The sequence below is a fragment of the Ranitomeya variabilis genome, chromosome 2, assembly GCF_051348905.1.
Source record: "Ranitomeya variabilis isolate aRanVar5 chromosome 2, aRanVar5.hap1, whole genome shotgun sequence".
NCBI lineage: Eukaryota > Metazoa > Chordata > Amphibia > Anura > Dendrobatidae > Ranitomeya > Ranitomeya variabilis.
In genome coordinates this window covers 308,451,773-308,471,940 of record NC_135233.1, presented here as the reverse complement: position 1 = coordinate 308,471,940, position 20,168 = coordinate 308,451,773, and positions in this window count along the sequence as shown.

Here is a 20,168-nt window from a genome sequence, read left to right as displayed (position 1 = left end):
ATTTATAAGGCGATAATCCCTGACCATATGCCTGTCATATGCTATCCCTACTGCAAAACCTCACCCTAGGTGAATTGCAGATAAGAGAAGTATTATTGTAGAATATAGAAGGGCTTTGTACCGGCCCTGAAAAGATTTTTTATTGTATGTGGCAGCAACAAAGTCTGGAAGAATGCAAGTAAGACTGGCAGCTTGGCTGACCGATTGCTATAAAAAACATGAATCGGTCAATGAGTCCATGGAAGAAAGCAACACCAAGGTTTAAAAACTAATAAGGCAATAATCCTTGACTAGATGCCTGACATATGCTATACCTCCTGCAACACCTCACTACAGACAAATGGCAAATAAGAGAGGTATTATTGTAGAATATAGATGGGATTTGAACGGGCCCCAAAAATATTTTTTTTTACATGGCAGCCACAAAGTCTGGAAGAATGAAAGTAACATTGGCAGCTTGGATGAATTTCAGAATACCAATTACCATGAAAAACATGATTCTGTCAATGAGTCAATGGAAAAAATCAGCATCAGGATGGCTTAAAATTTATAAGGTAATTATCACTAAATAGACGCCTGTCATATGCTATGCCTACCGCCACACCTCACTCTACCCGAATTGCAGATAAGAGCAGAATTATTACAACAGAATAGAATCTGTTTGAATTAACCCTGAAAAAAATGATTAGTTTAATGTAGCCGCATCAAGGATGGTTATCTCATCAACCCTGCTGGGGAACATAGTATATATCCCTCAACTAGAAGGTGGATCCACAGAAACACATTTTTTCCCATTACTAAGAAGTGGGTCTCTTACACTGGTAATATTTGATTTGCCCATTCTGCAAATTCAGCGTGCCGATTTGGCATCAGTCAAACATCCCTTCGGTGGATATTAGCTACTCACAAATGGCACCCTTACAAAATCCAGCTGCTGCAGCATCTCAATGAGGATGACCCAGATCAGCGTGCTGAATTTACAAAATGGGCAAAACAAAGATTGGAACAGGACCCTCAGTTTACACAGAACGTTATGTTCAGTGATGAGGAAATCTTTTTTGGGTGGGCTATTTATATGGATACACCTAAATAACATGGGAATGGTGACATTTTTCTTGTGTAGGGTGCCTTGCATTGAAATCTGCTGCAATTACCTGGGTACTGCGTTCACCAGACATCAACACAATTTCTATCTGCTCCTCACGTGTTAACCTCTGCGACATGTCAATGGCTGTAAACAAAGAGAAACTTGTAAATAACTCATGAAAGAATAAAGTTATGTTAAAACCAAGCACACCCTTGTTTTTCTTGTGAAATTCTTAATGTTTGATGTGTCACATGACCCTCTTTGTTGTGAATTCCGCTCTTGGGCTCCCTCCGCTGGTTGTAAGTAGCACTTTTGTGAGTTCTGCTCTTGGGTTCCCTCCGGTGGTTTTGAGTGGTATGGCTGCTTCTTGGATTTAGCATCAGCAGCTGCTTCCACTGATCGTCTTTCTGGCTCGGCTATTTTAGTCTGGCCTTATCCCTCAATCAATGCCAGTTGTCAATTGTTCCTGCTTGGAGTCACGGCTCTTTTGGATTTCCCTGACACTCTGACCTGTTCAGCAAAGGTAAGTCCTTGCTTGTCTTTTTGCAGTCCTCTTGTTGTGGACTTTATTATTCAGCACATTCTATGTTTTGCTCATTTGTCCAGCTTATCAGTATGGATCTATTCAGCTAAGCTGGAAGCTCTGGGCAGCAGATTTTGCCCTCCACACCTTTAGTCAGGTGTGGAGATTTTTGCATTTTTCTGCGGTGGACTTTTTCTTGTTTTTATTACGGACCGCACAGTGTTCTGTCCTGTACTATCTATCTAGCTAGAAGTGGCCTCCTTTGCTAAATCTTGTTTCATTCTATGTATGTCATTTCCTTCTCCACTCACAGTCATTATTTGTGGGGGGCTGTCTATCCTTTGGGGATTCTCTCTGAGGCAAGATAGCTTTCCTGTTTCTACCTTTAGGGGTAGCTAGTTCTCCGGCTGTGACGAGGTGTCCAGGGAGTGACAGGAACATCCCACGGCTACTGCTAGTGTTGTGTTAAGATCAGGAACTGCGGTCCGTATAGTTACCACCTGCTCAGAACTAGTCGCATGTCGTTCCTAAATCACCAGTCCATAACACCTCTTCCCATTGTAAAAAATAAAGTTGGATCCAAAATGGCCGACTTCAAAATGGCCACCATGGTCACCACCCATCTTGAAAAGTTTTCCATCTCCCATATACTAATGTGCCACAAACAGGAAGTTGACATCCCCAACCATTCCCATTTTATTTAGGTGTATCCATATACATGGCCCACTCTAGTTTCTTGCTCCATCTCAGCTTGCTCCGCCTGTAAAGCCTCATTTTTAATTGTGAGCAGCGAGCATTTCAATAGACAAAGAAGGATGGTGACTCTGATTATGGCGTCATCGCTGCTCACCATCTTGGCTGAGTCCTCAAAGTTTTGGAGAACCTCACAGATGTCAGACATCCATGCCCACTCATCAGCTTTTATGTGCGAAGGCTAACCGAAATACTGACGACTCCGAGCATGGTGTTGCTGATATTAAACTACTTGCCTCTGCTCATAAAGCCTTGCCAACATATGTAACATTGAGTTCCAATGCATGGTGACATCGCACACCAGTCGATGAGCTAGAAGTTGCAAACGCTACTGCAGCACTGCCAAGGCGACAGCTGTAGCTGACTTTCAGAAATGGGCACACACACGTCAAACTTTCACAAGTAGCTCAGGCAGATCTGGGTAGGTTTTGTGAAACTGCCGAACCACTAAAATGAGCACATGGGCAAGGTATGGTACGTGTGCGAGGTTACTGAGCTTCAGAGCTGCCACCAGGTTATGACCACTGTCACACATGACCATGCCTGGTAGTAGAGGGCGAGAGCCACAGATCAGTCTAATCAGTTAGACCTTTCAACAACTCCGTGGCAGTGTGCAATTTGTCACCTAAGCAGATTAGCTCAGCAGAGCTTGTTACCGCTTGGCCAAGGCAATGCTGCAGTGCTTCCCGCTTGTGAATGATATTGACATTTGTAAGATGGAGGGTGAGGAGGTGCAGGAACTGCTTTAGAAGGGTGGGGGCAACCCTGATTGAACCAGGGCCTGCAATCCTCTGTGCCGGTAGTACGTGTTCTGTCCCAGGGTCCAACTGGGTCCCAGCTTCCACAATGTTCATCCAGTGTGCCATGATGGAAATGTAGCATCACTAGCATAAGCACTTTGCCAAGGGGCATTGGTTAAGTCTACCTTCCCAGTCACGGGGTAGGGCATGGCTGATGTTATGGGACACATGCTTGTGTAAGGCGGGGACAGCACACCAGGAGAAATAGTTGTGGCTGGAGACCGAGTAGCGAGGGATGGTCACCGCCATGAGGTTGTGGAAAGCTTCCATCTCCACAAGCCTAAACAATATTTCCAGGGCAAGCAGCCTGGAAATGTCGCCATTTAGTATTGTAGCCTGTGGGTAGATGACTGCGTATTTATGCTTGCACTCCAAGGCCTGGGGTAGGGAGAACTGAACACTGCACTGGGTCAAGGACGTGGACGTGGTTGCTGATGGTAGTTGCAAGAGTGCAATGAAAGGTGCAGGTTGGGAGGCATACTCGCTTACATCATGAACAGGAGATAGGCACCCGAAGACACTGTTTCTGGACCCTGGCATTCGGTCCAAGTAGTTGAGTATCAAGTAGTTGAGTGCTTTGCTTGCAAGTGTCTGAGCATGCTGGTGTTGGTCAGGCTAGTAGTTGTGCTGCCCCTTTTGATGCTGGAATGGCAAATGTTACAAATAGCCTTTTTCAGGTTAACTGGACTGTCTTTAAAAAAAGCACCAGACTTGGGAAAACCTAACCCTTGACTTCACCTATGTTGATGCTCTGGGGATCAGTCTTGTGTCTCTGGCCACCTCACTGCCTCTTCCTGCCTGTTGTGGTGCTGTGGATCCCGCCCCCTGTATGCTGCTGTCCTCACTGTGCATGTCACCTTCCCAGGTTGGGTCAGTGACTTCATCGTCCACCACCTTGTCTTTCACTTCCAAACCCTGGTCCTCCTCCTGACTTGTAAGCATAGCAACACCACTTGCTGGCATTTGTGTCTCATCATCATCCAACTCTTGCGACGTTAATTGCATTTTCCCACCGTCGCTTTCTTGTGACCATGGCTGCTCAATTATTTGAGCATCATTACATGCGATCTCCTCACGTCCTGGTTGAAACGGGCAGGGTGAGAGGCCAGAATCTTTAGATGGAAATGTGAACGGCTCTTCAGAGTGTCCAAGTGTGGGATCGCTTGTCTACAGACACTCGGCATGTTGGGAGGAAGGAGGACCAAGGTGAGGATTATGTGGTCCAGAATCAGGGCTACTGTGACTGGACCGTGTGGTAGACACAGTGGTGCTGTCAATGTGACTGGAACCATTATCTGCTATCCATCAAACATCCTTTTAATACTGGTCTGGCTTCAAGAGTGGTGTTTTGCACCCCCCTACAAAGTAGTAACCAGAGAAGAAAAACAGCCACACTCAATGAGTGTTTGTATTTGCAAAAAGTGTCTATATTTATTACATGTACAAAGATCATCACAAAACATAAATTAAAGTATAGGCAAGGTAACGTTTCGACTGTACCTGAGTCTTTGTCAAACCTCACTGCAAGACAAACATATAAAATGAATGTGCTGTACATATATACATAGTGCAATCAGACATGAACCATAATAGTCTTATATTAAAATTAAATCCTGAACAAGGCAATCAAATAATCACTTAATATCAGGAACACTGGCACTAGAGGGTGACTACTGGAAAAGGTGAGTTATAAGAACATGCTGGAGAGAGGGAAGACAATAGGGGTATTGGTGTACTGACCTGTGGTAGAGGAATAAGGATATGCTGCAGGAAAATTCAGGAAATAGAAAACCGTCCCCACTGAGGCTGTATGGAAAGGATATAGAATCAGTTAATCAAGGTAATGTAATTAAAAGCGCTGGGATATGCAGACAGAGGTGCTAGAAGTTGTAGAAAAAGGCCCATACTAACCTCTTCCGTGTGGGGAGCTGATATGCAGCATACCTAGCGTTGTTTGTGGTGGTACCCTGGACATTAGTGGCAGTGGTGCTTATATACCATGTATGACCTCATCTTCCTGTAGCAGGGTGCCGGGAGTGAGGCTTGAGGGAGAGCAGGGGCGTCTGTGTTGGCCTGGGAAGTCTGAGCGAGGTTTGGAGCGCGGGCACATGCACAGTGTTATCTAAAGCGCCAGAAGCTGGGTGCATGCGCAGTAAGGGGAATGGAAGAGAGTTTTGGGACGCAAGGTCCTCAGAGCATGCGCAGTCTGTATGTATGCAGATGTAGACGTGCGCGGTGTATGGGGAGGTTAAATGCTGTGGGAGTATGGCTAAGTATCGCTGGGAATATGTGACGAGAATAAGAATGGTAACAGTAAAGCCAATACCTTTTGTGAGTCGATAGCACAGGAATGGGATATGCAGCGCCTCAGAGTCCTGGTCGTTGCAGTAATGTCGCTCTTCCACCAGGGGGAGTGATATTACGTCTGATGGTACTAAAGGAGTTCACCTGACCAGGTATCACAGTCACACACTACACTTCACACTCCAGTCCACCAGGGGGAGCAAAGGTACTATCTACTAGGCCACTCCTCACACACGGGAAAAACTGGTGGGTTGGATAGGAAGTCAGAGAGAAGCTACCTGGGTTTGACCCAGAGAGGACCTGTCAGGCAGACAGGGGGAAAAGGAGGAACATCTGAGCTGCAGACAGAGGGTCCCTGTCAGGGGTGGGATCCTGACAGAGGCTAAGCACGAGATAGAACGTTACGGAGCTGCGCCTGCACTTCATTGCGGCAGCATCCTAAGAAAGGACACGAAGCGAAGTATATTGTGGAGAGTGAGAAACGAAGTCACAGCACAAGGAGATAATACCGGGAGGAGTTCTGCCCCGAGATTGGCAGCCTCCTTCTGAGGCGCGTAGCCGGTGGCCGGAACACCGAGGGAGTAATAGGCTCTACGCATTACTTCAGAGACCGGCCGGGCAGTTGATTCCAAGTTGGCTGCCCGACCTTAATACCTATGAAGACACGGAGGCAAATTGTGGGAGAGGGGCGTCTCTAGGGTCCCTATAAAATAGCTCCAGGCCTACCCCATCATACGGGTTGTCCTATCCATATCATCTGGGGGACAGAGAGAGAGAGAACATCAGAAACATCCATGAAAGTTGTGAGGACTATCCCGTGGTGCTCAGCAGGGAGGTACTACAACACACAGGCGCTAGTAGGAAGGCTACTGATTTCCACCTGGATAAGGGAACTCTGGATGTGCCTTCTCTGCCTGCCCTGTGAACGGTACTCTCGGCTGAGGACTCTGAAGTCTTCAGTAAAAGGTAAAGAGACTGCAACCTTTGTGTCCTCGTTATTCATTGCACCTTACGACGTCCACCATCACCACCTATACAACTGGGAAGCCCTGGGGACATACTTCATCTGTGGGAAGGTACACCATCTAGCTGCCATTCCATCACCCCAGCGGACCCCTAGCAGCGTCGTCACCCTGACCGAATACCACAGGTGGCGTCACGAACACCGTGCAAACAACTACACCTTTAATTGGGCACCCCTCAGAAGGACCACGGACCAGGTCAGGCCACCGTGACATTCCCAGAACCGAGAGAGATAGACCCAGAACCGAGAGAGACAGACCCGGTACCGAGTACCCCATTGCCCTACACGTGGGGGCGATCCATCTATAGAGAGTGGAAAAGGAAAATAAGAAAAGGAATTTGAAGATGAAATGATTTATTGAGACCATAAAATAAAAAAAATTGAGAAAATAAAATAATGAAAAAATAAACAATATATAAAAATAATATATATATATATATATATATATATATATATACAGTTAGGTCCATATATATTTGGACAGAGACAACATTTTTCTAATTTTGGTTACAGACATTACCACAATGAATTTTAAACAAAACAATTCAGATGCAGTTGAAGTTCAGACTTTCAGCTTTCATTTGAGGGTATCCACATTAAAATCGGATGAAGGGTTTAGGACGTGTTGAGCGATACCGTCCGATACTTGAAAGTATCGGTATCGGAAAGTATCGGCCGATACCGGCAAAGTATCGGATCCAATCCGATACCGATACCCGATACCAATACAAGTCAATGGGACTCATGTATCGGACGGTATCCCTGATGGTTCCCAGGGTCTGAAGGAGAGGAAACTCAACTTCTTGCCAAGTTGGAGCGCCCCCAGACTCAGGGCCGCGGGGTACTCGGTACCGGGCCTCTCTGTCTCGGTCCTGGGGTTGTCACGGTGGCTAGACCCGGTCCGTGACCCTGCTAAGGGGCGTCCAATGAAAGGTGTGATAGTGGTGCGTGGTGCAAGTCGCGATGAATAACGAGGACACAGGGTTGCAGTCTCTTTACCTCTTTACTGAAGGCTTCAGGGTCCGCAATCCAGAGCACTGCTAACAGGGCTGGCTGAGACCGGCCGGTCCGAAGGCACATCCAGAGTTCCCTTTGCAGGTGGAAATCAGTGCCTACCTTCTAGCGCCTGTGTGTTCTAGTACCTCCCTGCTGAGCACCACGGGATAGTCCTCACAACTGTTGTGTCTGTTTCTGATGTTCTTTCTCACAACTCTCGTTTCTGTTCTGATGTTCTACTCCATCCCCCAGATGATATGGCTAGGACGCACCCGTATGATGGGTAGGCCTGGAGTTCTTCCGGGACCCTAGAGTCGCCCCTCTCCCACAATTGCCTCCTATGTCTGCTTAGGTGATTTAGGTGAGACAGCAACCTAAAGTCAACTGCCCTGCCGCTGTTTGAAGTAATGCTTGGAGCCCAATACTTCCTCGGCGTTCTGGCCACCGGCTACGCGCCTCTATAGGATGTTGCCACGATCTTAAGGCACGACTCCTACTGGTTCTATTCTCCTTTGTGCTGTGATCTCATTTCTCACTTCTCCACAATAAACCTCGCTTCTTATCCTTTCTTAAGATACCGCCGCAATCAGGTGCAGGCGCGGTTCCGTAACGATCTGTCCTTTTCGCTAGGCCTCTGTCAGGATCCCACCCCTGACACAGGGACCCCCCTGAATCTTCTCCTGCAACACCCTCTGCCACAGGATGTTGCCTGGATCGAACCCAGTCAGCTTCTCCCTAACTTCCTATCCAACCCCCAGTTTTACCAGATTGTGAGGAGTGGCCTAATACATAGAACCCTTTGCTCCCCCTGGAGGCCAGAGTGTGAAGTGTAATGTGTGACTGTGATACCTGGTCAGGTGAACTCCTTAAGTGCCATCAGACATACCATCACTCCCCTTAGTGGCGGAGCGTCAGTACTGCAACAACCAGGACTCTGGGGCGCTGCACTCCCCCCCGGTTAAATCCAGTGCTCCCGGACTGGGAAGAAGAACAACAATACATGTTAGTAAAAGACATACAAAATTTTGAAATGCAATGAACCAGTAAATTTAACAGAGCTTCCCTTTATGGGAGGTGAGGACACTTGAACGTTACAAACAGAAACATATTTAAAGTTTTTAAATAACACTTATTAAATGACTCACTATAAATAACCATCTTTACCCAGCCGGGTATTCTATCTACTAAGTGCAAATTCTGGAACAATAATATAACTTTTCCTTTAAGGGCGTATAGGCTGAACCTACTAAAGGCTTACTATAAAACTCTAGAATATAAATTAACTTTATCTTTATCTTTCTTTTCTAAATGCAATATTTTCTCTTTACTCTCTGATTTTGGAACATGCAGGACCGCCTGGCTACTCATCCGGGCCTACTGCCTCTTTTCTTTTTGCAAGTTTTATTCACAGTATAAGATCAATCAACCATCTCTCTATGGTTTCCAGGAGGACTCACTAACCCCTACAGGTTCACTTTCATTGAAATTCGGCTTTCAACTCTTTCCTGTCCTCAATCTCTAGTAACATCATTAAACATTTTCTATTTTAAATAACTACACATTATCTATTATCATTCAACATTCTAAAAGTAACATTATACTTAAATGCAACATATGAACATTCCCTTTAAGAGGGACTCAAGTCTCTTTGAGGTAGTGCAGACTCTCTATCTGCAAGTCCGTTTAAAGGCAAGAACTTCTGCGCTGTATTCAAGAACAGTCTCTTCAAAAAGTTCTCCTTTTTGTAAAACCAGTAGGGGCACCTTTAAGAGGGTGCGAACTATTTACAACACAGTTTGTGAACCATTCACCGTCCATGATTCGGCAGTATTTAAAACAGAGATGAACAAGAGCAAAAACAAAAAGCAAAAACAATAGGGATCCCGGGTAAACAAAGGGATCCCTTTAAGAATAACCCTGGTCGGGCTTTAGCAGCAAACATCAGGAAACAAACAAGTAACTATTTACATCCTCATGGCTCCGAGGTCTATTCTCACAGTAGGTTACACCGCAGCAGCTGGGGGCGAACGCCTCCTGACCGATAGGGCTGCGGCTCTTTATTCTCGGCTGATGCGGGGTCGGTGTCATTGGTTTGTCTCCCAGGTGCGGTCAGGTCACCCGGCGTCTGGATTCGAATGTCGGCTTTGGTTGCAATTTCAGTAGCGGCGATAATGCACACCGTAGTGATAGTGGTAGAATTTGTCAAATCAGGGTTAGTCATAGTCGGGACAGCAGGGGGCGCCACTGACGGCTCGCATCGTTGGACGTCTCGAGCGCACCACCCCTGCGCACTCCGGTGGCGAGTGTAGGTCACCTGGTCCCCTCTGCATAGTAGCTGATTGTCACATCTATTGCGGAACGGGGTCTTCACATTGTAGCTGGTAAAGAAGATTTCAGTCGGCAGTCCCGGTTCTTGTATAGAGCCCCAACCCCATTTCGGGTGAAAGGCTAGTACAGTCCCCCGTTTTACCAAGTCCTTCTTACCGCATGCAGTCTTTGGGTTTTGTACTCTCGGTGGGTCACTTTGTTCAGTCTCTTTTCGGTTCTTCCAGTGCAGAATTAAGCATTGTTTATACTGTTCCCAGGTGAGCACAGCAATGCTGAGGCCCTCCTGCCTGGCCCCGTCTGGCCCAATCCTCGGGGTATCCCATTGGAAGATCACCCCCTCCGAGCTCACATCTAGTGGTTCTCCCATAGTTGTCGGTAACGGAGGCACCAGCTTCTCCATAGCATCGGTGGTTACCACTACCAGCTCGGGGGAGAAGAATCGGTCATTGTCGGGACGGGGAGCAGTCATGGGAGCAGGTTCGGTCGGGAGAGCAGGGGCGCTTTCAATACCTGCGTCTGATGTGGTTCCACCGATGCCAATCTGTTCCACTGACGGGGACACTGGAGTCGGCTGCGGCCCGGACCGCGGCTCTTCCAAGGCGTCCTCCTGGCACAACTCCGACTTCCATTGCTTCACATCAGCTGGCTCCCTGTCCGGGCTAGGTTGACTCAGCTCCCCCTCCTGCGGCTCCGAGGAGTTCAGGTCCTTCAGCGGCGGTGAGTTGGGACCCACTTCTGGCCGGTGGGGATAATCCGGGATCACTCCGTCGTCGCTCAGGTACTCGCTGGTCACCTTCACGGTCTCGAGGTCGGTAGCTGCACACGCACCTGGCTCCGCCATTTCTCCGAGGTGGGGCTCCTTCTTGTCTTGGTTCCCGCCGTTGCAATCTGGGGGGCGGTTCTTCTCTGCTTCGGGGCAGGTCATCATCTTGCAGCAGTAGTCGGAGGGGGCGGTCGCCACTTTCGGCGCCGCTTTGATAGTCTCCTCCCATGGCATGCCCTTCTTCTTCCTCTGCGCTCCTCGTGGCGCTGCAATGGCGGCAATTTTGGCGGGAATCGGCAATGCACAGTCTTTGCAACAAATCACAGTTCAAGCACAATTCAATCACAGTTCCAAGGCACACATGACCTGATTCTTCAGACTTAAGTAGATCCTGTTCGTGACGCCAAGTTGGAGCGCCCCCAGACTCAGGTCCGCGGGGTACTCGGTACCGGGCCTCTCTGTCTCGGTCCTGGGGTTGTCACGGTGGCTAGACCCGGTCCGTGACCCTGCTAAGGGGCGTCCAATGAAAGGTGTGATGGTGGTGTGTGGTGCAAGTCGCGATGAATAACGAGGACACACGGTTGCAGTCTCTTTACCTCTTTACTGAAGGCTTCAGGGTCCGCAATCCAGAGCACTGCTAACAGGGCTGGCTGAGTCCGGCCGGTCCAAAGGCACATCCAGAGTTCCCTTTGCAGGTGGAAATCAGTGCCTACCTTCTAGCGCCTGTGTGTTGTAGTACCTCCCTGCTGAGCACCACGGGATAGTCCTCACAACTGTTGTGTCTGTTTCTGATGTTCTTTCTCACAACTCTCGTTTCTGTTCTGATGTTCTTCTCTGTCCCCCAGATGATATGGCTAGGACGCACCCATATGATGGGTAGGCCTGGAGTTCTTCTGGGACCCTAGAGTCGCCCCTCTCCCACAATTGCCTCCTATGTCTGCTTAGGTGATTTAGGTGAGACAGCCAACCTAAAGTCAACTGCCCTGCCGCTGTTTGAAGTAATGCTTGGAGCCCAATACTTCCTCGGCGTTCCGGCCACGCGCCTCAGTAGGATGTTGCCACGATCTTAAGGCACGACTCCTACTGGTTCTATTCTCCTTTGTGCTGTGATCTCGTTTCTCACTTCTCCACAATAAACCTCGCTTCTTATCCTTTCTTAAGATACCGCCGCAATCAGGTGCAGGCGCGGTTCCGTAACGATCTGTCCTTTTCGCTAGGCCTCTGTCAGGATCCCACCCATGACAGGGACCCCCCTGAATCTTCCCCTGCAACACCCTCTGCCACAGGATGTTGCCTGGATCGAACCCAGTCAGCTTCTAACTAACTTCCTATCCAACCCCCAGTTTTACCAGATTGTGAGGAGTGGCCTAATATATAGAACCCTTTGCTCCCCCTGGAGGCCAGAGTGCGAAGTGTAATGTGTGACTGTGATACCTGGTCAGGTGAACTCCTTAAGTGCCATCAGACGTACCATCACTCCCCTTAGTGGCGGAGCGTCAGTACTGCAACGACCAGGACTCTGGGGCGCTGCACTTACTACAGATGGATGTATAAGACTGCAGTAGCAATTGCAATGCGATTTTTATAACAAACAATTTCTTTTTGGGGGGTTTTGAGGCCGAACTGTAGCACAATAAATGCTGTATACAATTTCACTGCTCCAAAAAATTGCAGTATTACAGTGCCAGCAAAATTTGCCCTCTTCAGATGTACGCATAAGACTGCAGTATCAATATACAGTTGTGCTCAAAAGTTTACATACCCCAGCAGAATTTTTGCTTTCTTGGCCTTTTTTCAGAGAATATGAATGATAACACTAAAACTTTTTCTCCACTCATGGTTAGTGGTTGTCAAACTACTGTGTTTTCTCTTTTTAAATCATAATGACATCCCAAAACATCCAAATGACCCTGCTGACATTATTTTTGAAAAGTTGGCATGAATTGACAGCTTTGGGAGTTGTTACAATATGAACATTACTATTTCTAGTCTTATCAGGCATACTCTATCCATAAAATACAACGTTCAGAGGCAGAAACAAAACTCTCAAACATTTGGAAATTTAAAAGCGATACAACGCGCTCACCATGAAGGTTCCACAAAAACCCTACCTGTAGGAAGAGTAGGTCTATCAGGATGGCCCAATGCCAGTGGCAATTGCTGAAGGAACTATAAACCTTGTATTCAGGGATTTTTTTTATTACTCCAGAAAAGAAAAGATTTACTAAAAAATCAAAAAATATTTTGCACAGAAATGAGCACTTGACTACCAAAACTAGTGTACTCGGAGGGTCTTCATGGCATAGTTGCAGCCAATGGTACTTTTTTAGCTTATCATCTAATATCAGTGAAAAAAAAGAATGAAGAAAGTGAAAACAACTTATAAAGCACAACATTGTGTGGACAAATATTACACATTTTGATTCAATAATGAAAAAAGGCAAAAAACTAGTGATGTTCTCAAACAGATTGCAGATTTAATCACTTTAAAACGTTTCATAAAATAAGTCCATTGCATCTGTCCTGTGTTGTTACAGTTTGTTATAGCTAATTGTCATCATACATGGTAACTTTATAATCCTTTACAAGAATGAAAGACGGGATCTGTTTGGTTGAAGTGTGTCACGTACCTGCTTCTCAGCACGTGACTGGGGGTTGTGCCTGCAAGGGTTAATCTATCTCCTCTCAATCCAGCATTCAGCCTCTGTCCTATGCTGCAATGGGAGCATAACTCATACCCTGACACAGACCATGCACCCCGCTTATACACGCTGCACCACTCACCAAACACGCGGGCAATGAGTCCCAGAAACACTACTACTACTGTCTGCTGATCAGCACAGTCACACACTCTAAGGCTATGGAATCTTTAGAGCATACAAGGTTCAAACTTATTAAAATTTTAAGCTTTAATAGAAAAGGTACAGTGCTTACAATAAAATATATAAAAATATGGAAATAAAGTGACATACAACAACAATATGCAAAACAGATATCAAAATAAAGGGAGAACACTTACAGAAATATCTACATTTTTCAGTCTGCTTTCTGCTCCATGAGGGGGGGATGAATATGGAATGGCTCACATCAGCTTGGCTGCCCTTGAATCTGTGAACATTTTTCTATGTGTAAAGGCCTAATTTATAGAGTTAACCCGGGGGTCAGATTTCTAGACCAGCCTCCTGGGGTGACTGGAGACCAGGAGACTGCCTGCTCAGGATAACATAGGTCATGACCTTTGTGAGAGCTGCAGTCTAAGGACAGATGTTAATTTACTGCTGGTCATACATCCATACATATACATATTTCACTACACCTCCCTCCTTATGAACGTGCATGGGGGTTGACTTACAGGTCAGCTCCTGAGCACTGGTTCCGCCCCACCTTGGCAAGATAGGCCATCCGCATTACCATGATCGATTCCTTTCTTACGCTGAACTGTAAAATTGCTGTAACATCAGACTCCATCTAAGCAATTTCCCATTGTCCCCAACTACCTTGTTGAGCCAACTCAGTGGGTTATGATCTGTTATCATGGTGAAGTTGCACCCATAGAGGTATGGTTGCAGTTTCTGCAGAGCCCACACAATTGCTAAACATTCCTTTTCAATGGTGGCATAAGCCACTTCTCTGGGTAGAAGTTTCCTGCTTAGGTATTATTATTATTTATTATTATAGCGCCATTTATGCCATGGTGCTTTACATGTGAGGAGGGGTATGCATAATAAAAAAGAGGTACAATAATCTTAATCAATACAAGTCACGACTGGTACAGGAGGAGAGAGGACCCTGCCCGCGAGGACTCACAAGCTACAAGGGATAGGTGAGGATACAATAGGTGAGGGCAGAGCTGGTCATGTAGCAGTTTGGTGGTTACTGCAGGTTGTAGGCTTGTCGGAAGAGGTAGGTCTTCAGGTTCCTTTTGAAGGTTTCCACAGTAGGCGAGAGTCTGATATGTTGGGGTAGAGAGTTCCAGAGGAGGGGGATGCGCGGGAGAAATCTTGTATGCGATTGTGAGAAGAAGAGATAAGAGGGGGTTGAGAAGGAGATCTTGAGAGGATTAAAGGTTGCGTGATGGTAGGTACTGGGAGACGAGGTCACAGATGTATGGAGGAGACAGGTTGTGGAAATATTTGAACTAAACAGATCCCGACTTAGATTTTTTACAGGATTATGAATTGAAACTGTGATCTGATTAGTTGTTATTGACATTCTGCAGACACATAGTATATGGATACAAGCCGCAAAGCACTGCCACTAATCCATTGCCCATAACAATACTGAGTCCTGACACGCCACGTATCCCTACCAACCATGGGTCAGGATTCAGCGTCACCTATTGCTTTGGATAAGTGGTGCCTGTCACCACCTATCCCTTGCATTAGACAGCATTGACTGATGCCACCCACCACCCATACTGATTCCCTAACACCAGACACCAGAGCTGTCCTGCCAATTAGTGCTTACTGTCAGTACATTAGTCATAGTTTGGTAATAGCCAGTAGACTGAGATTCAGCCCAGGCATTTGAAAGCACATAAGCCCATGCAGCCCCCCTACACTCAGTTCCCCATGTGGGGCTCTCTATCACCAATATGACTCTGTGATATACTCAATGCCCTAGATAATAATAATCTCTCACTGTGCCTTTTTATAGTAATAATGCCCCCCTCCATGGTAATAATGCCCCTGCATCTCCTTACAGTTTTGATGGCCCTATAGTAATAATGTCCCCCCGTGCTTTATAATAATAGGGATAATAATAATTATAATGTCACTCCGTGCCAACTTACAACAATAATGATGCCCCTCCCCCATTGTGCCTAATTATAATAATGATCCTTAGTGAGCTCCGGCTGGCGTGGTGAGAGGTTGCATCACTGATATGACCGCTCCCTAAACCACCCGGATCATCGTGAGATATGGGCATTAATGGAATATCGGCAGAAAAGTGAGTATAACTTTGCTTTATTATTTTTGTTGAATAAATGGGTAAAAGAAGATCGGGGAGTTTTCATTTCATATAAAGGACTCTGTATGTTTATTTCAATTAAAGGACTTTACTCTGTCTGTGTCTTTATGAAATTTGACTATGGGGTTAGTAATAGGGGTGTCTTATAGACATCTCTCCATTACTAACCCCTGGTCTTCATGTCAGCAAACATAAAACAGCTGACATCAACCACACAACTATTACCACAATTGCCACTGCACCATGGCATGTTGAAGAAGCGGAGGCTAAGTGCCAGAACTGGCGCATCGAATGGATGCGCCACTTCTGGGGTGGATGTGGTCTGATGTTCTTAGTCTGGGAGGGGGCCAATAATAATGTCCCCTTAATCCCTTAGTAAACTATTTATACCAGCCCACAGCTGTTTGCTTAGCCTTTGCTGGTTAGTAAATATAGGCTGGACCCTACATCATTTTTTTGTGGTCTACCCTATAATATATAATAACCAGTAAAGGCTAAGCAAACAGCTGTGAGCTGGGAACCTTTTGGCTATTGACCCCTTCCCAGAATATTAAAAAGAGTTACAGCCATTGGCTTTCCCTCAGCTGGTTATGAAAATTAACGGGAACCCTATGCCATTTGTTTTTATTTATTTATTTATTTAAAAAATACAAGTACAAAAAAATAAGCACTGATTAGAAATTACACTGACATCTGTCTATCTATCTATCTTATATAATGTTCCTGATCAATATCAGTCTCTATCTTTGAACACTTATAATACATAAAACTCTTCAAATTCTATGCTGCATTTCATTCATACATGTCACACTGACAGCACACGGACACACAGCACACAGATACACAGATGTCACACGGATGACACATATGTATACACGGATGGCACATGGACACCGACCTTGGATCTCACCAGTACTGTTTTTTCCAGTACAGGAATCACCAGGACGTGTGGAGGAGGAGGAGGCCTAACATGGAGTGGAGACATCATAGATTAATTCTAATCCCTGACTATCAAAACCTATCATTTCAGACTGGTGGTATAAAAGTGTGTCACATGTTACTCCACAATTGAGCAGAAGCACCCCAGAAGTTAAAATGTAACAATATATAATATAATAATAGACACCAAAACCATTCAAGTGCCATTACCCTTTGGATCTATGAGGACAAAAAAGTAACATTACGTTAGAGTAAAGAAATGCCGAATGCACGATTGACCCCCTTAGGGTATGTGTCCACGTTCAGGAAACGCTGCGTTTTTGACGCAGCGCTGAGCCGCAGCGTCAAAAACGCAGCGTCCAGATGTTACAGCATAGTGGAGGGGATTTAATGAAATCCCGTCTCCACTGTGCATTAAAAAACGCATGCGTTTTTCCCGCAAAAACGCACATGCGTTGCGTTTTTTCAGAACGCAGCATGTTGCTACAATGAGCAAAACATGCAGGAACACCGCAGGTGACCTGCCAGTGACCTCAGGTGCATTTTTGGTCAGGATTTTACCTGCATAAAATCCTGACCAAAGCCTGAAGCAATCCTGAACGTGGACACATACCCTAGGGGTATGTTTCCACGGTAAGTAAACGCTGCTTGTTTGACGCTGCAGCGTCAAACAAGCAGCGTCCAGATGTTCCAGCATAGTGGAGGGGATTTTATGAAATCCTGTCTCCACTATGCGTGGAAACCCGCATGCGGCGGCCCTGCGACTCCGGACATGCTGCGCGTCTTTTCAGATCGCAGCATGTCCGTACACCTTGCGGGGACGCAGCGTCCCCGCAAGGCATATCACAGGGCCCTATGGCGAGGGGTGCGATGATCCCGGATGTGTACTGTACACATCCGGCACCATCGCGTCCCAGAAAGGGGGCGGGGCTTAGCGCCGAGCGGCTTCGCCGCTGCGGCGATCCCGCCTCCCATCCGTACCGTGGAAACATACCCTAAGGCTTCATCGAGCCCCTGGAAGTAGCCATAGCAAGCAAAATGCACATCAGGCTGTTTTCTTAGTTCTAGATCTGCTGTAGTTTACCTTTACAACTAATAAAACTATACACATAGAAAAACATTTTTTGAGAGATAAAATATATGTCCTTATGTAAATCCAAAGCAGGACATGTTACAAGTGGAGCAAAACCCCCACTTGGGACTGGAACTGGGGCGATGTACGACGCCCCTTTTTAAGTTTCAGGACTACCAATATTTACATTCTTGCTTATAACAACTCGGAAAACAGAGTGGTTATCCTATCGCCCTATTCCCCCCAAAAAGACAATTCACAAATAAATGGCTGAACTTGATAGAAGGCAAACAAAAAAAAGGAATTATACATACTTGTTATTTGGCAAAAATTATGGGTGCATGATGTTAAAGGGATTTTCCAAGACTGACTTTTTTTTTTCAATGTATTATATTGTCTGTGAAAAGTTAATATGTAATCACCTTCAGATGCTCCCACACCCGGTTATCACAGCCAAGGAAAAAAACACAAGGAGAGGAGCATGTAAACTTCCAAAATGGTGGCAGTAAGAAAAAAATCTAAAGAATGGGAAGGTAGAAAATAACAAAAAACATTGTGGGGCTCATTTTTATTATCATACAATATTATAAAAAAAATGAGTTTGGTGTCGAAAAAACCCTGTAATTAGATTAATGTATTTGATCAGAGGAACTAAAAACAATACAGTTCCACATTGTTGCGTGAGGATTGAGGACAACTTAAAAAGTGAATGAATTCCTACAGGAAACCAACAGGACTTCACTATATCAGCATAACAGAAAATAAGTAACATCAAAGTAAAGAACTGAAATTCCCAGAATGTATGTCTATAAAAGGACAAAATCACCAGTCCATAAGATGCCTTTTTATCAAGTTGCTGCAAATTATACTGTCATTTCTTAATCATATGTATGTTAGGAAAGCGAGGTGACTACCCCTATGGCCAACATTGCAGATCCTTAGTCATCTGGCATTACCTGACTTTTTATTGATAAACCCCCTTGGTACATCAGTACTTCCTCTGCTCATGAACCACTGCATAAGTAGGCAGTTTGGCTGTCCAGGACACGGGACAATAACTCATTAAGGGGCAGACACAGACAGAAGAGGACCGCTGTGCAGGAACAATACAAGGGTCTTTCGCAGTCCCTTGTTCATCATAATGTGCAATTTCACCTGCTTTGGAGGTGTTAGTGTACCCCCTTCATTTTTTGAGCTACTGTGCAGCTGCAAAGGTTGCACCAATGGTATGTCCAACCCCAAAAAGCAAGATTCAAATGGAAACCCAGACTTAGCCGCGCTGGAGCTATTCAGTTGGAAGTGTTCATTTTGAGACATGCAAAAAAACGTAGTCTGACACATTTTTGTGCATGTTACGAGAAAGTCACTGGTAAATAGACGGGAGATACAGTGGTGTGAAAAAGTGATTGTCCCCTTCCAGATTTCTATTCTTTTGCATGTTTATCACACTTGAAAGTTTCAGATCATCAAACAAATTTAAATATTAGACAAAGATAACACAAGTAGTCACAAAACTCAATTTTTAAATGAAGGTCTTTATTATTAAAGGAAAAAGAAATCCAAACCTACAGGGCCCTGTGTGAAAAAGTGATTTCCCTCTAAACCTAATAACTATTTGGGCCACCCTTAGCAGCAAGAACTGCAATCAAGCATTTGCGATAACTTGCAATGAGTCTTGCACAATGTTCTGAAGCAATTTTGGCTCACTTATCTTTCAAGAATTGTTGTAATTCAGCCTCACTGGAGGGTTTCTAAGCATGATCTGCCATTTTAAGGTTATGCCACAGCATCTCAATTGGATTAAGGTCAGGACTTTGACTAGGCCACTCCAAAGTATTAATTTTGCTTTTCTTAAGCCATTCAGAGGTGGACTTACTGGTGTGTTTTGGATCATTGTCCTGCTGCATAACCCAAGTGCGCTTTAGCTTGAGGTCACGAACAGATGGACGGACATTCTCCCTCAGTATTTTTTAGTAGACAGCAGAATTCGTGGTTATATTTACCACAGCGAGTCTTCCAGGTCTTGAATTAGCAAAAAAACCCTATCGCATCACACTACCACCACTTATATTGTAAGGACAGGTGGGCAATCCCTGTTTCATACAGGGCCCTGTAGGTTTGGATTTCTTTTTCCCTTAATGATAAAGACCTTCGTTTAAAAACTGCATTTTATGTTTACTTGCATTATGTTTGTCTAATATTTATATTTGTTTGCAGATCTGAAACATTTAAGTGGGACAAACATGCAAAAGAATAGGAAATCAGGAAGGGGCAAACACTTTTTCACACTACTGTATGAGTCACTCAGGATGATAGCCTCAGTGATATGAACCTGGAAAAAAATGCTCCAGCATACTAAGCACTCAGAGGGGTTAATCGGCAATGTTAAGGACTTGATTTTTGTGAACAGCTGAAGAGTGGGTGGGAGGCTGTTCACCATATCTCCACCAAGGGTGTGGTCCAGATGATAAATGTGGATCCTTTGGACTCATTCCGTGATCTCCACAGCTGTGCTCCTCTTAACCCCTTTCTGACATTAGACGTACTATCCCGTCGAGGTGGGGTGGGCCCATATCTATCACGAAGGGAGCGCAGCCGATTGCGGCCG